Source organism: Engystomops pustulosus, chromosome 2, assembly GCF_040894005.1.
Source record: "Engystomops pustulosus chromosome 2, aEngPut4.maternal, whole genome shotgun sequence".
In the NCBI taxonomy this organism is placed as follows: Eukaryota; Metazoa; Chordata; class Amphibia; order Anura; family Leptodactylidae; genus Engystomops; species Engystomops pustulosus.
The window spans coordinates 80,786,364-80,800,416 of NC_092412.1; the positions used below are offsets into that span (position 1 = coordinate 80,786,364).

Here is a 14,053-nt window from a genome sequence, read left to right on the forward strand (position 1 = left end):
GAGTCCCTCAGTTAAATTTGCATAATTTTAAAAGCCTTTTTTTTTGTTAAAAGCAATGGCATAAGAAGCTAAAAGAAAAGCAGATTCTGCCAGGGGGGCACACACCAGTATCAGTGTGCTTAGTTTACAATCCTTGATCCTGGTGGTAGATGCCCTTTAACTTGTGAAAGAAGACCTCTAAGCTCCCATAATATTTCAACAGTAAAACTAAATACGCTGTGTTGTTTTATGTCCATGCGCTATCCATTAATTTAATGGATAGCACATGGTCAAACTAATTTCTATAGGCTCACACACAACACATTGCAACTTTATGGCACTGTATCCGTACCTAGCTGACTATTAACTGGCTGCCGGAATGCAAATCCCACTATATCAGAATTCTGCACGTACATACAGTGGTGCACAGCCGTATGCAGCACATATTTAGCCCATATTTTATACATTCCCATTGACTTCTATGGGCCGTACGGAATGGAATTACGTCAGAAAATAGGACATGCTCTATACGCCCAATTTAATACGCTCCCTACACGTTCATGTGAATGAGGCCTAAGGGAAATGAAAAAAAAACGATATACATATACATTATACATACATATACTTGATATATAAAAATGAGATACTTGGCAGTGTTTATTTGAATATACAGATAAACAAATAGACAAAGATATCCATCGAAAACAACAAATCCACTTTTGTACTCATGTTGGACGTGAAAAAACCTTAATGTAGAAAAAGGTTATAACAGATTACAAAGATTTATTAAAATATGGAATGTGAAAAGGAGATGAAATAAAGCAATGATAAATGCCTCTTAGGCACATAGAGTGCCATTACAGCGTAAAATAGGTTAGGGGAGGAGGGTTGGGATGAAAGAGGGGAAGGGAACTTCGTTGCAAATCTCAATAATTTTGAAATGCTATAAGAAACTAATGGCACGCAAAGAAATGAAATGGAAAGCAAGTTTGCAAATTCATAATAAAAAATTTAACACAAATCGCAGATCTGTTCACAAAACCAGGTTGTTTTCATTAAAGATTAGAATGAATCTTCATTTTTAGGTCTTTTAGAAGTCTGATACATTATGTGGTTGTTTTTTTAATTATACAAAACGCTATTGCACTTACAAGATATTACTACATATGTATTCCACATTCATACATTCTCCGAATACGTGTACAATCATGAGAAAAAGAAAGTACAGGCGGTCCCCTACTTAAGAACACTCGACTTACATACAACCCCTAGTTACAAACGGACCACTGGATATTGGTAATTTATTGTACTTTAGTCCTAGGCTACAATAATCAGCTATAACAGTTATCACAGGTGTCTGTAATGAAGCTTTAGTGTTAATCTTGATTCTTATGACAACCCAACATTTTTAAAATCCAATCATCACACAGACCAAAAAAGTTGTCTGGCTGGGTTACAATGATAAAATATACAGTTCCAACTTACATACAAATTCAACTTAAGAACAAACCTACAGACCCTATCTTGTATGTAACCTGGGGACTGCCTGTATATGGTCTTTGAATACTATTGTTTTCCAAGATAGGACTAAAAAACTCTGTTCCTTAGAAGATCTTAATATAAAGAAACATGGAGCACATTCCACCATATCAGGATTTATCTAACCAAAAATAGGTCAAAAGCAAATCTATCGATGTGTTTAGAATTTAGAATTGTGTCGTAATGTTTGTATCTTAAATGCCTTGCACCAAATTTATCAAGTGTTTTAGACACTTTAATAATTATCAAGACAAAAAGGGGAAATAATTCATGAGAGGGGGATGTAACCCCAAATTATGCAAATGAGACAACATTTTGCCATGTTTCTCTGGCCTAAACTAAGTCAACTAATACGAGGTGCAAAATTAGACTTAACTGGGGGGCACATGTATCATAGTTTGGTCTCTCTGAGGTGAATTTTAGAGACTTCTGGCAGCTAGTTTTTGCACCTTATGTATGATCCTGTCTTTTTACTTGTAATACATGTTCAGTTTTTCCTATCCTGGCAGGCGCAAATTTTGGCTTCTTTTTGAGACTTTTTGTTGCAAATGTCTCAAATCCATATGGACATAAGCCACGTAAGGGGGTTATATAGAGGAGTGCACACTACTTTTAATATGGGATTTAACATGTTTCATTTTTATTGCATTTTGAAACTAATTACAACAGCTGAGGAGAGGTGATTTGCCTCATTTCATTAGTTTTAACATTTGAATTTATAAAACGCATAGTAAACGCAATGTTAACACATGCATTAACGCGGCGTTTATATTGTGTTTTGTAAACACAAATGTTAACAGTAATGAAATAAGGCAAATTACAACAGTTGAGGATAGGTGATTAGTTTCAAAATGCATTAAAAATGCTATTAAACAGCTACGTGTGACCTCACCCTTAGAAATAGTTTTAAAAAAATGCAAAAATTTAAGAATTTTTACAAAAGAGGTTACTGTGCAAAATGTTAAACATTTAAAGCATGTGAAATAATTCCAATTTGCATGTTAAAATTGGCTCCATGAAAAGAAAAAAAACTTCCTTTGCACCTGCCCGGGACCAGGTGCAGATTTGCGCCTAAAAAGTTGTGAAAAAGTTGCAAAAAAGGTGAAAAGTCTCACGGAACATCTGGAAAGTTAAGATACACGAGGCACACTGCAAAAGGTGCAGACCGAGGTGCACTTGAAGAGCGCCAACAAAAGTCGCTAAAAAAGTCGCTAAAACAAGAAAAGTCGCAAAAGGACAATTTTCCTAGCTGAAACTATGATACATGTGCCCCTAACAGTTTTAGAAACTGTTTAGTGATCTACCCTAATGTATCAAAAGTCACATGATCATATGCAGCATGCTATAGAGCAGGAAGAGCTAAGCAGATTTAATATAACTTGCTATATATTCATTTATAGAGCTGCCGTTTCTGGGTCAATAAGGCGGTCCTACTAATAGAAAAGAACCTCCTCTCTATGACATAGAGAATATTCATGCTTGAGAGTATGAGGGCCGAACTACAATCTATCTATAGACTCTAGCCTTTCCTTGTTATGTCCCTGAACTTATGTATCAATCCACCCCAGTTCCTGCTGCTCTATGACATGCTCTCTGCAGACAGAACACTATGTACAATCTGCTCAGCGCCACCTGCTCTGTAACATGCTGCCTTTAAGCTTCCCTGTAAATTGACATACGTAGTTTACCTTCTGTTGGGTAAAAACCTGAGAACATAAGTACTTCTATACCCTGATTACATATATTACAGAGGTACAGTATATCTTTACAGAGATGACAGCACAGGTCATCCCCTATATTATTACAGAGTGAAAAAGTTACATGGGTAAAATTTTAACTAGTTAACTTGTAGGTTACACACTGGTGTCCAAAAATATTATCATATTATGACTCTTTTATACATTGCTGCTTATTAGACAGACAAAAGGATGCACTTTACCCAATGTTTGGTATTAGTTATTCAAGTTCTATGCTTCATTTTGCTTTCGCTTATTGCGTGGCAGTCTTTAGAGTACTTCATATTGTGAAGTATGAGATCCCTATAGTCATTTGTAAGATGCTTTTATAGCAGCTCATAAAAGAGGAAAGGGTTACCCAATACTCTGCACAAAGCCACTGTCTTGTTTTACAATAAAAGTTTGGTTTCGGTTGCATTAAACACATTAGCTTTGTTTAACATATGTGCGGTTACTGTGTAATAAAAGGAAGGCAAACATAGGCGGCTTTTTTTAAACCTGTCCCAGCATGGAGGCACACAACTCAAATAACTGTGGAAAAGGGTTCTAAAATGACTAACAAGCAACTCAAACATCATAGTTAACTTCATCCTGGCACCAGTTAGTGTACAGACTCATTAAAAACAGAACAAAATGCTGAGATTCTCATGCCTGACACAATAGAAAAAGATGATATTTCTAACATAAAGTAGCTGTGCAGATCTCCCACATCTTAGATGACTGACAATGTATAATGATGTTCTAAGTAGTAAAATCTAGTCACACACAAAGATTTGGCTCTTGGGCAGGGAGTCGCATAACTATAGAGCATAAAAACATTGTTAATTACCTTTTGGGCCTATGCCGAAAAAACATGCAATCCTAAAGTGTACAGAAATACCTGCAGGTCAAATAGACTATCATATAATTAAGAAGGAAGAATGAAGAAGAGAAATGAGAGTTCTCCAACAAGTAACAAAATGTTTGGGCTGTTTTATATAGCAGGAAGTAGACAACATATGACTAATAAAGATGGAAAAATAAAGGATTCTGAAGGATAAACAACAAAAAGTAAATGTAAAGGCAAGGTGCTGTATGTATGTAAATGAGACTGTTATAGTTTATTTGTGGGCTTGTAAAACACACAGCTATCCAAGCCTGACCGTTCACTTCAATCAGTAGTCACAGCCTATTACGGAGTAAAGAAAGGGTGTTTGTTGTCCCCCTACCAGACAGGAGCGAATCATCCCAGAATCCAGTCGTAGAAGCTTTGTTGATCATTTCAAAAGATCCGTTTTGGGTTTGAATCAAATTAGCCCAAGCCAATGCTGTTTCAGTTGTCCTGGAAATTGGCTTAAAAACCTCCCTGGTACTCCAATACACAGATTTTTTATAAAAAGGTCCAATCTTGTCTAATTCAGTTTCTACAATTTTTTCATTTTCCCACAATTAGATTTGATACCTAAAATTACAGATTTGTATTGAGTCAAAAAACCAACAAATAGTTTTACTCATCTGTAATCCCTACCTCTCTCAGCAGTTGATGCTCCTAACTACATATCCTCGCACATGGACACCAACAAACAGGTACTATTATTAGCTACAGTATATTACTAAGAATTCCATTTTTGTACTTTAGTAAATTAAGTTGCAGTTAGAGACACGATTGTAGTTCTTTTTAGGATTTCTAGGTGGGGGGGGGGGGTTGTCAAGAATATATGGGAATTTGTGAAAAATCTTCCACATACTGAAAAAAGATAATTTTTGGAAAAAAAAGTCACTTAAGGGTGAATTCTTATTTTTGCTATTGGACACATTACATATGTGTTTATCCCTACTGACACATATAAGATATGAGTAGTGCCAGACATCGTTCTATGTAAAAAACCTACAAGAATGTCTTCTCCGTGTCCTATTGCCTTAGTAAGATAGCATAGTAGTGCTCAAGAAAAGACGTGCTGTTATTTCCACACTTTGGCTTGACCTACCAATTCATATCTATTTTTAGTAAAATACATTATTGCTGCGTGTACAATATAAAAAGATACAGTTAATGATTAATTTGCTGCGCTGTAGTACGTGACCTTAGTAATCTCTGTGTATAGAGTCAGGTACATGCAATGGATTGTCATTGTCAAAGCCTGTGAAAATATAATCACTCTTGGGAGTATTTCTCAATACCAGGCTTTAAGGAACCCCAGCAGGTCTTGTTTAAAGGATTTCCTGAATACAAGTGTTGTGTCTAATATTGCAACATCAATGACTACAGCAGGTATTATGTACATCATTAAGATATCACCAATACACATGTTGCTACCTTTTTTGGGGGTTGTCTACACCAACCATTACAGGTTATCCCTACACACTGGATGGTCAGGAGCTCTATTCAGGCACAAAAGACAGTTATGGAGTGCAGAGCACAGTTTTATCTTGCTGCATGGATGGACATCCCTCCTTCCCTACCTGTTCTGCAGCAGAGAGTGGTCTCTTATCTTGGCGACCCAAGCTCAGTGGAGAAGCCACATAGTCCCATAGCTTAAAAAGGACAGTGTTAGGTAGCAAAACAGAACAAGTGCAGGAGGCATAGTTAATGGGTTAACAATAGATAACTCCTCTTCACTTAAATGATACACGAGTCATGTACTACAATTGGCATTACATCACTAATAAAAACATCACTAATGGGTTTGAAATAAAAGGTTTTCAGTGGCAAACCTTTCTATTTGCTCAGAGCATTATGAATGCCCTTCGTAATTGTGTCTTTGTGGATGAAGACAAGGAATGGCACACCCAATTTCTAATATTTTAGTTAATGCACTAATGACACTTTTGCCAAGTACGCAGGCCGAACCTTTCACTTTAATCTATGTATTGAGAACTGTCTCTACAATGTGATTTTAGTCATTTGGGCCTGGTTCTATATCAATGCACTTGATGTTGACTGATAAACCTCTAGAATAACCCTTTTTGTCAATTCTATGAGCTCAAGACTGTCACATTGTAACTATGTTTTACAATGTAATCATGGCTAAGATCTATAAGAAAAAAATGCTGGGAGTCATACTATGGTTTCAGCTTTTTACATTTTCAGACATGTCAAGGGTGGACAGAATATTAGATGTACAAAAGTCTTGTCCGCTGGTTTTCAGGCAGACAAAGGATCGGAAAAGTGGCAATTCCTGGCTCACAGCAGGGATTTCTACTTTTTGGTGGTTTCCCGAAACACACCCACTTTCTGTGAAAGTGGCAGGGCCTGTTCGTGTATACCCCAGTCCTCCATATTTATTATAGTCTCCACCAGAAAACTGATGCCGATTTCATCCCAGTGGCAAGACACACCTCCAGATTTAGTAAATATGCTGTGTAGTATGCCAGTGCAGGGGAAATGAAAACTGGTGTTCAATACGCTGGTCATAATAAATTCCACACATAGGGGAAGATTTATCAAGCTGTCTGAAAGCCAGAATATTTGTAGTTGCCCATGGCAACCAATCACAGATCCCCTTTAAAATATTCATGAGCACTTGTAAAATATTAGCTGAGCAGTGATTGGTAAATCTGCCCCACGGTGTTTAAAGGGAACCTACCACCACAAATTTACCTATAAAGTAGATCGGTGGTAGGTGGATCAATAGGACGTGAAGATAGCCCTTTTAAGGGCTAATCCTCACATCCCCGCACTTTTTTGGTAACTTTTATTACCGCTCCGGTAGCCTCTTTTCTCCTCCTACTCACTATCTTCGGCATGCAGCTCGTAGCTGCGCACCCTGGTCCACCGATCCTGCCATCTGCGCATGCGCAGAACAGTAGGCCCCCGCCTGCGCGGTCACTGCTCTGAAGCCGGGCTGCACAGGAGCGTGCCTCCTGTTCTGCGCATGCGCAGACTGCAGGATCGTTGGACGAGGGCTGTGCGCCTAAGATAGTGAGTAGGAGGAGATAAGAGGCTAACGGGGCGTGGAGTAGCCGCCTCGGGTAACCTCAGACGTGGCTACTCCACGCCCCAGTAGCCGCATAACAAAATTTGCATACTAGTTTTATTAAAGTTACCAAAAAGTGCGGGGACGTGAGGATTAGTCCTTAAAAGGGCTATCCTCACATCCTATTGATCCACCTACCACTCGATCTACCTTCATAGGTAGATTTGTGGTGGTAGGTTCCCATTAAGGGCCCCGCAGCTAAATGTGTGAACCATTATCTTCATATTTTAACATGCATGGAGAATGAAGAAGTATTGGGTCTTCTTCTATAGTTCCCATTTTCTTTCCTTAAAAGAATAGATCCTGTCCCACCAATTTATTTTGCCAAACCAATTGGTTTAGACAGATCTATGAATTATCCAGAAAATGATTGATAATATCCATAAACAGGTTCCGATTCAAGAACAAGACAACAGAAGTAGAGATGTACTAGAGGCAATCATTTAATGGTAAGTTGCAAAGAAGATCATGGCAAAGAACAGCTGCAGCTTTATACCAGGAATTACTATAGCATTACTATGGCAAATACAATTTAAGTTTCTGGGTTTGATAAAACAAAACATATTAGGGGGTGCCAAAAACAGTCTAAAATGCCTTGTACCACAGTTATCAAGGCTTTTAGACCTTTTTTGGCACTTTCTCTGACTTTAAGGGGGTGTGGCTTGTGGGAAATTGTCAGTGCCAGGGCCGCATCTGCCATGAGGCGAGATGAAAATCTCGCCTCAGGCGGCAGATTGCGGGTCCCTGTACAGGGCGGCGAAATTCGCCGCTCTAAAGTGGGCGATTCGGGCGTCCATTAACGCCCGAATCGCCCACTAGCTAAATAAATCGCGCCTGTCTCTTTAAGACACAGGCGCGATTTATATGCGGAGCGACGCAGCGCCTTTCCGGCTGCTGCGTCGCTCCGTTCTAATCAGTGACACAGGCGTCATGACGTCACGACGCCTGTGTCACTGTGCGGAGCAGCGTGAAGAACGGAGCCGCGCCGAGGGAGCAGCTGCCTGCAGGTGAGTATGATTTTTTTATTATTTTTCATGCACTTTCATTAGTTCTAATCTGACTGATAAGGGGGAGTGGGGGCCATAATTGTCATATACTGTGTGTGGGGGGGTGTATACGTCATACGTGGCCATACTTGTTTTATACTGTGGGGGGGGGGTGCTTTTTACATTATATGTGGCCATACTTGTTTTATACTGGGGGGGGGGGGGAGTTTGATTTATTATATGTGGCCATAATTGTTTTAAACTGTGTGTGTGTGTGTTTGTGTGTGTGTGTGTGTGTGGGGGGGGGGGGTTGATATATTATATGGGGCCAGAAATGTTTTATACTAGGGGGGATGCAGTATATACTATATGGGGTCAGAGTCATTTATACTGGGGTGGGGGTGCTATATATATTATATGGGCCAGAATAATTTTATACTGGGGGGCTGTATATATTGTATGAGGCCAGATTCTTCTTTTCCTGGGGGTGTTATATATTTATATGGGGCCAGATTTCAGCTGGGGGGTAAACAGTATATTACTAAGCTGGGGGCTGTATATAGGATACAGTATATTACTAAGCTGGGGGCTGTATATGGGGTACAGTATATTACTAAGCTGGGAGGGCTGTATATGGGATACAGTATATTACTAAGCTGGGGGCTGTATATAGGATACAGTATATTACTAAGCTGGGGGGATGTATATGGGATACAGTATATTACTAAGCTGGGGCTGTATATGGGATACAGTATATTACTAAGCTGGGGGATGTATATGGGATACAGTATATTACTAAGCTGGGGGGATGTATATGGGATACAGTATATTACTAAGCTGGGGGGATGTATATGGGATACAGTATATTACTAAGCTGGGAGGGCTGTATATAGGATACAGTATATTACTAAGCTGGGGGGCTGTATATGGGATACAGTATATTACTAAGCTGGGGGGCTGTATATGGGATACAGTATATTACTAAGCTGGGGGATGTATATGGGATACAGTATATTACTAAGCTGGGGGGCTGTATATGGGGTACAGTATATTACTAAGCTGGGGGGATGTATATGGGATACAGTATATTACTAAGCTGGGGGGCTGTATATGGGATACAGTATATTACTAAGCTGGGAGGGCTGTATATAGGGTACAGTATATTACTGAGCGGGGGAACTGTATATGCGATACAGTATATTACTAAGCTGGGGGGCAGTATATGGGATACAGTATATTACTAAGCTGGGGGGATGTATATGGGATACAGTATATTACTAAGCTGGGGGATGTATATGGGATACAGTATATTACTAAGTTGGGGGGGCTGTATATGGGGTACAGTATATTACTAAGCTGGGGCTGTATATGGGATACAGTATATTACTAAGCTGGGGGGATGTATATGGGATACAGTATATTACTAAGCTGGGGGGATGTATATGGGATACAGTATATTACTAAGCTGGGGGGATGTATATGGGATACAGTATATTACTAAGCTGGGGGGATGTATATGGGATACAGTATATTACTAAGCTGGGGGATGTATATGGGATACAGTATATTACTAAGCAGGGGGGGCTGTATATGGGATACAGTATATTACTAAGCTGGGAGGGCTGTATATAGGGTACAGTATATTACTGAGCGGGGGAACTGTATATGCGATACAGTATATTACTAAGCTGGAGGGCTGTATATTAGGGGATGCTATATATTTACATTAATCAGGGTAGCACTGAATATAAAATCACATGTAACATAATAACAGGGTGGGATATATTAGTGATAGGATACAATAGATTACTTTGCATCATTTAAACCAAATGTTAGGGGTCTGTATTAATAAATTGGGGGTGTTGTATATTGATTGGTGCTGTGTATGCTATAATTCCAGTAGAATATATATAATGAAGGGATGTTTTATATGTGTGGAGAGTGCGGTCAGTTGTGTTGTGAGGGGTATATACTTCATACTGTAAGTGACTGTGGTATTTTTAGGGACGCCGGGTGGAGATGCTGCACGGAGCTGAAGATATCCGGCCGTGAATTCACCTGTGATACGTCATGGATTGGAGAACCCAGAATAAAGTCCTCCTGATGGAAGAGATTGTCATCTATAAGGTACTAGATGCCACTAATGCCTCTCAGATCCTGTAGTCAGTCACACAGTGTCAGGGAGCTGTCTGTAGGGTTGTTAATTGTTAGTAAAGTTTAAGGAGCGCGGGGGGGGGGGGGGGGGCAGCATTTTAATATTCGCCTCAGGCAGCAAATATGCTAGAATCGGCCCTGGTCAGTGCAACCAAAATTCTGGCGCACAGTTTAGACCAACTAAAAGTAGGTCTAAAGCAGGAACCGACAGTCTTATACTGCACCAGAATTCATCATTACAGTGATAAATCTGGTGCAGCAAAAGACAAGTGTTTTCCAGCTAGAAATTGGTGGAACCTGAGACACATTGTTAAATCCCCCCTATTATATTGTTAAAGTTCTTAACTTTCCTAGTTACCCATTAGATCAAATATGCAATGATATTTGCATCAAGTTAATTCTACAACATCGATAACAAATACGCTCCATTTTATTTCCACTTAAAACTGTCCCCGATTCCACAGCCCTAACAAAAATATGGAACAAAAACTCACAAAAATCTCCATGCGGTTATCTTGCATCACTTGGTCATTGAGAATTATCCGGTAGTGCCAGATTGTATACACTATATACAACCGCCTGTTACATAAGAATTATAGACAATTTCCTGAGATCAGAACAGGCTGATATTACAAAATGTAGACACCAGGGACAAGAAACCTCAAAATAATAAAAAACAGGGACAAACCACCGGTCATTAATGAGCGGGTCACAAAGCTAATAGCGTCAAAACCTAGGGCATAAATCAATGCAACTTATATTCAATGAATGGGCATGTTGGTGATTGTTTTGTCAGGAGACTTGTTGTTTAAGATCCGATTTCTTAAGAATGACTTTTACATGACATGGTACAAAAATGGTTTCATACAATTCTTTTTCGGCCATGTTAGAATTACTGTATACAAGCCTATGACATGAGCTAGCTGATGGTAATTTATGTTCCTCTCTATAATTATTAATCTTTTTATATTCAGGACAAACATGATCCCAGATGTTATAAAAGCACTTTTGTACTACTCTGCTATCCATAAAAACATAAATCGCCATGTACAAAGAAGATGCAAAATGCGATGACAGTCTAGCTTGACGGTGTCTTTTCTTGTGGAGGATTTTATTGGTGCATGAGCCGTTGTGTGAACAGGACAAAACAACAAGAATAACCTTAAAGGGTAAAAAGGATAAGACTATAAAGGTAACCGGTCACCATAAAACTCTATAATATACCACGAACATGCTTATGTTCGTGATTCCAATGGTGGTGTGATAGTGCCTGTGTGGGTCCTCTGCATTTGGTGCTTCAGCCAAAGAAAAAACTTTTGTTTCCCATCATTCTCATCTCAGATCCAGTCAAGGGGACGGGAGAGCTCTTGAATCCACACACTGTGGCTGGTAAAATCAGTACCTCCACATGCCCCTTGTCTCAGCCCCCAGCTCCACCTCAGTACAGGCTGTTCGAAAAACCTAGCACATGGATGGTGCGCCTGACATGTTGGTTTGGGGTGACTCGTGTAACGTGCACATGCACTTTGGAGCAAGGCCGGAGAGCTCATTCTTGTCAGAGCCAATCACATTTGCAGCTGGATGGGGGTGAGATGGCCTGCACCGGCATGTCAGGCGCACTGCACATACGCTACAAAGGGCATGTGATGGGGCAGATTTTACCATACACAGGTTGGAGGCGGAGAAGGCTGACTGGATTTAATTGCTCTCCCGCCTCTTGACTGGATCTGAGATGATAATGATGGGGAATAATACGGTAGTCTTTTTTGTGCCAAAGCACCAACACAGTGTACCCACACAGGCACAACTCAATTATAATCACTGATAAAAGGTACTGTTCATGGTTTATTGTACAGTTTTGTGGTGAAAGGTTTCCTTTAAAAGGAAAATTCAGCTGAAGGTTGTCATTATACTGGCTATACTTATAGCTTCCAACCGCTGCAGGAACTCAGAGAAATTCCTGGAAAACCACTTACGTTCAGTGTACAAAAACTATGTAGCAAGTTTTTTTCTCCCTCTTGAGGTGGCTGCAGGTAGCCAGGAAGGTTTTATTTAAAGGGATCTTCAGACTAAAACAAGATTTTCCCTATGCACTGGATAGAAGAAAACGACTAGATCAGTATGGGGGGACCTTTACTGATCATCACATATACAGTGCCCCCCATTTCAGTAATGTATGTGTCCTGCATATCCATGCAATTAGACGTGATTCACACAGTCAAGCACTGAGATCTGCTTCTATTTTGCAATCCTTAAAAGATTTAATGAACGGCAGTGTTCAGCTGCAGCCAGGATTCAAACCGAGAGACTTGGGGCCACTGTTTTGGGGGGGGGGGGGGTTCTCAGGTGCTACTCCTTCAAGTCTAGTATATCCAGTGTATGGAGTAAACTTCTATTCAGGATATTGCGAGCTTTTTTTTAATCTAAAAAAGAGAGATACGACCAAAATAATTTATAGTGTTAAGTGGAGTCCTAAAAAATTAGGGAACATTCACATTAAGATTTATGCATAAATAATGCATAATAAAAGAATCTATTGATGAAAATCTATAAATCAGGTTGGTAGTATGAATGTACATATACAAAGTCATAAATCATGTTATTGAGTAGACCTAATTTGTTATTGTCATTTTGTGGATCCAGAAAACTCACTTCTAATTAAATGTAAAGGCATTGAGACTAATCTGTATAGAATAGTATAATAATACTAATACAATATAGAATAATGACAAAAACGCTTTCGGCATTCACCAACAGTAGTTTTCTTCTGCTTTCTTAGATACATCTCTATTAACAGGTTATTGATTTACTTTTATTTTTCCTTACAGACTTGAAGACGAGGCAAGGATGAGACTTGTGAGTTGAAGAGATCATTCTCATGGACTGGTAAGGAATTTGTAACCTCAAAATGACTATATAACCCCAGGCATTCACAGCATTATGTATTTGCCTAATCGCGTTTGATGTTTTCAGTAAAAATAGCGATGATGTAAGAAAATTAGATCAAACAAAATAATTAAAATAAAAAACCCTATTGTTTCAGTATCAAAATAAACCTCTTGTAACCGACATTACACAGTCATATGTAATTCTAGTTCACCATCTAGTGGCAGAGGGGATCATTGCAATGTTTCTGTAAATCGCTGATCTTTCTTTCGTTGCGTACATTTTAATAATATTACAATAAAACCCTTAACTATAGCTTTAAATGTCATATTTGCTTCAAAATATCCTTCAACATTTTCTACAAAATTTTCCTACCTGGCACTCTAAAAACAATCCATAAGTATACAAAATTTAATAAGTAAATGTATCCAGCAATTGTGCAATAGTGGTCTAACTGTAAACTTAATTAAAGTTATTTCAAACCTCATCATCAGAACAATTAAATATATGAGGTGCGTTCCCAAAGCTGCACAAGGTCGGGAAGTAGCAAGAGTTAGTGAGTGACAGATGGATGGCCCATACAACAGCCAGGGCCAGTTTACCAATTCTGCATTCCTGAATACACAGTACAGTAATTGTACAATAGCTTCGTTTTTTTTTACCCACATGGTCACATGATCACCGGGTGCTATTTACAAAGCATTTGGAATGTCTTTACCTTTTTTACATTTTGTTACGCTATACCCTTGTTCTATAATAGCAAAAATTTATTGAAAGAATAATAAATTTATAGCCTTTACTCACATTTCTTCAACTG

The 14,053-nt window shown here is 39.0% G+C and overlaps 1 protein-coding gene across 6 annotated transcripts in view; it reads right to left on the minus strand.

The window, feature by feature from the left end:
- The window catches only part of KLF12 (KLF transcription factor 12), a 169,517-nt gene that overhangs the window by 11,389 nt on the left and 144,075 nt on the right, over positions 1 to 14,053 (minus strand). The window lies entirely within an intron of this gene.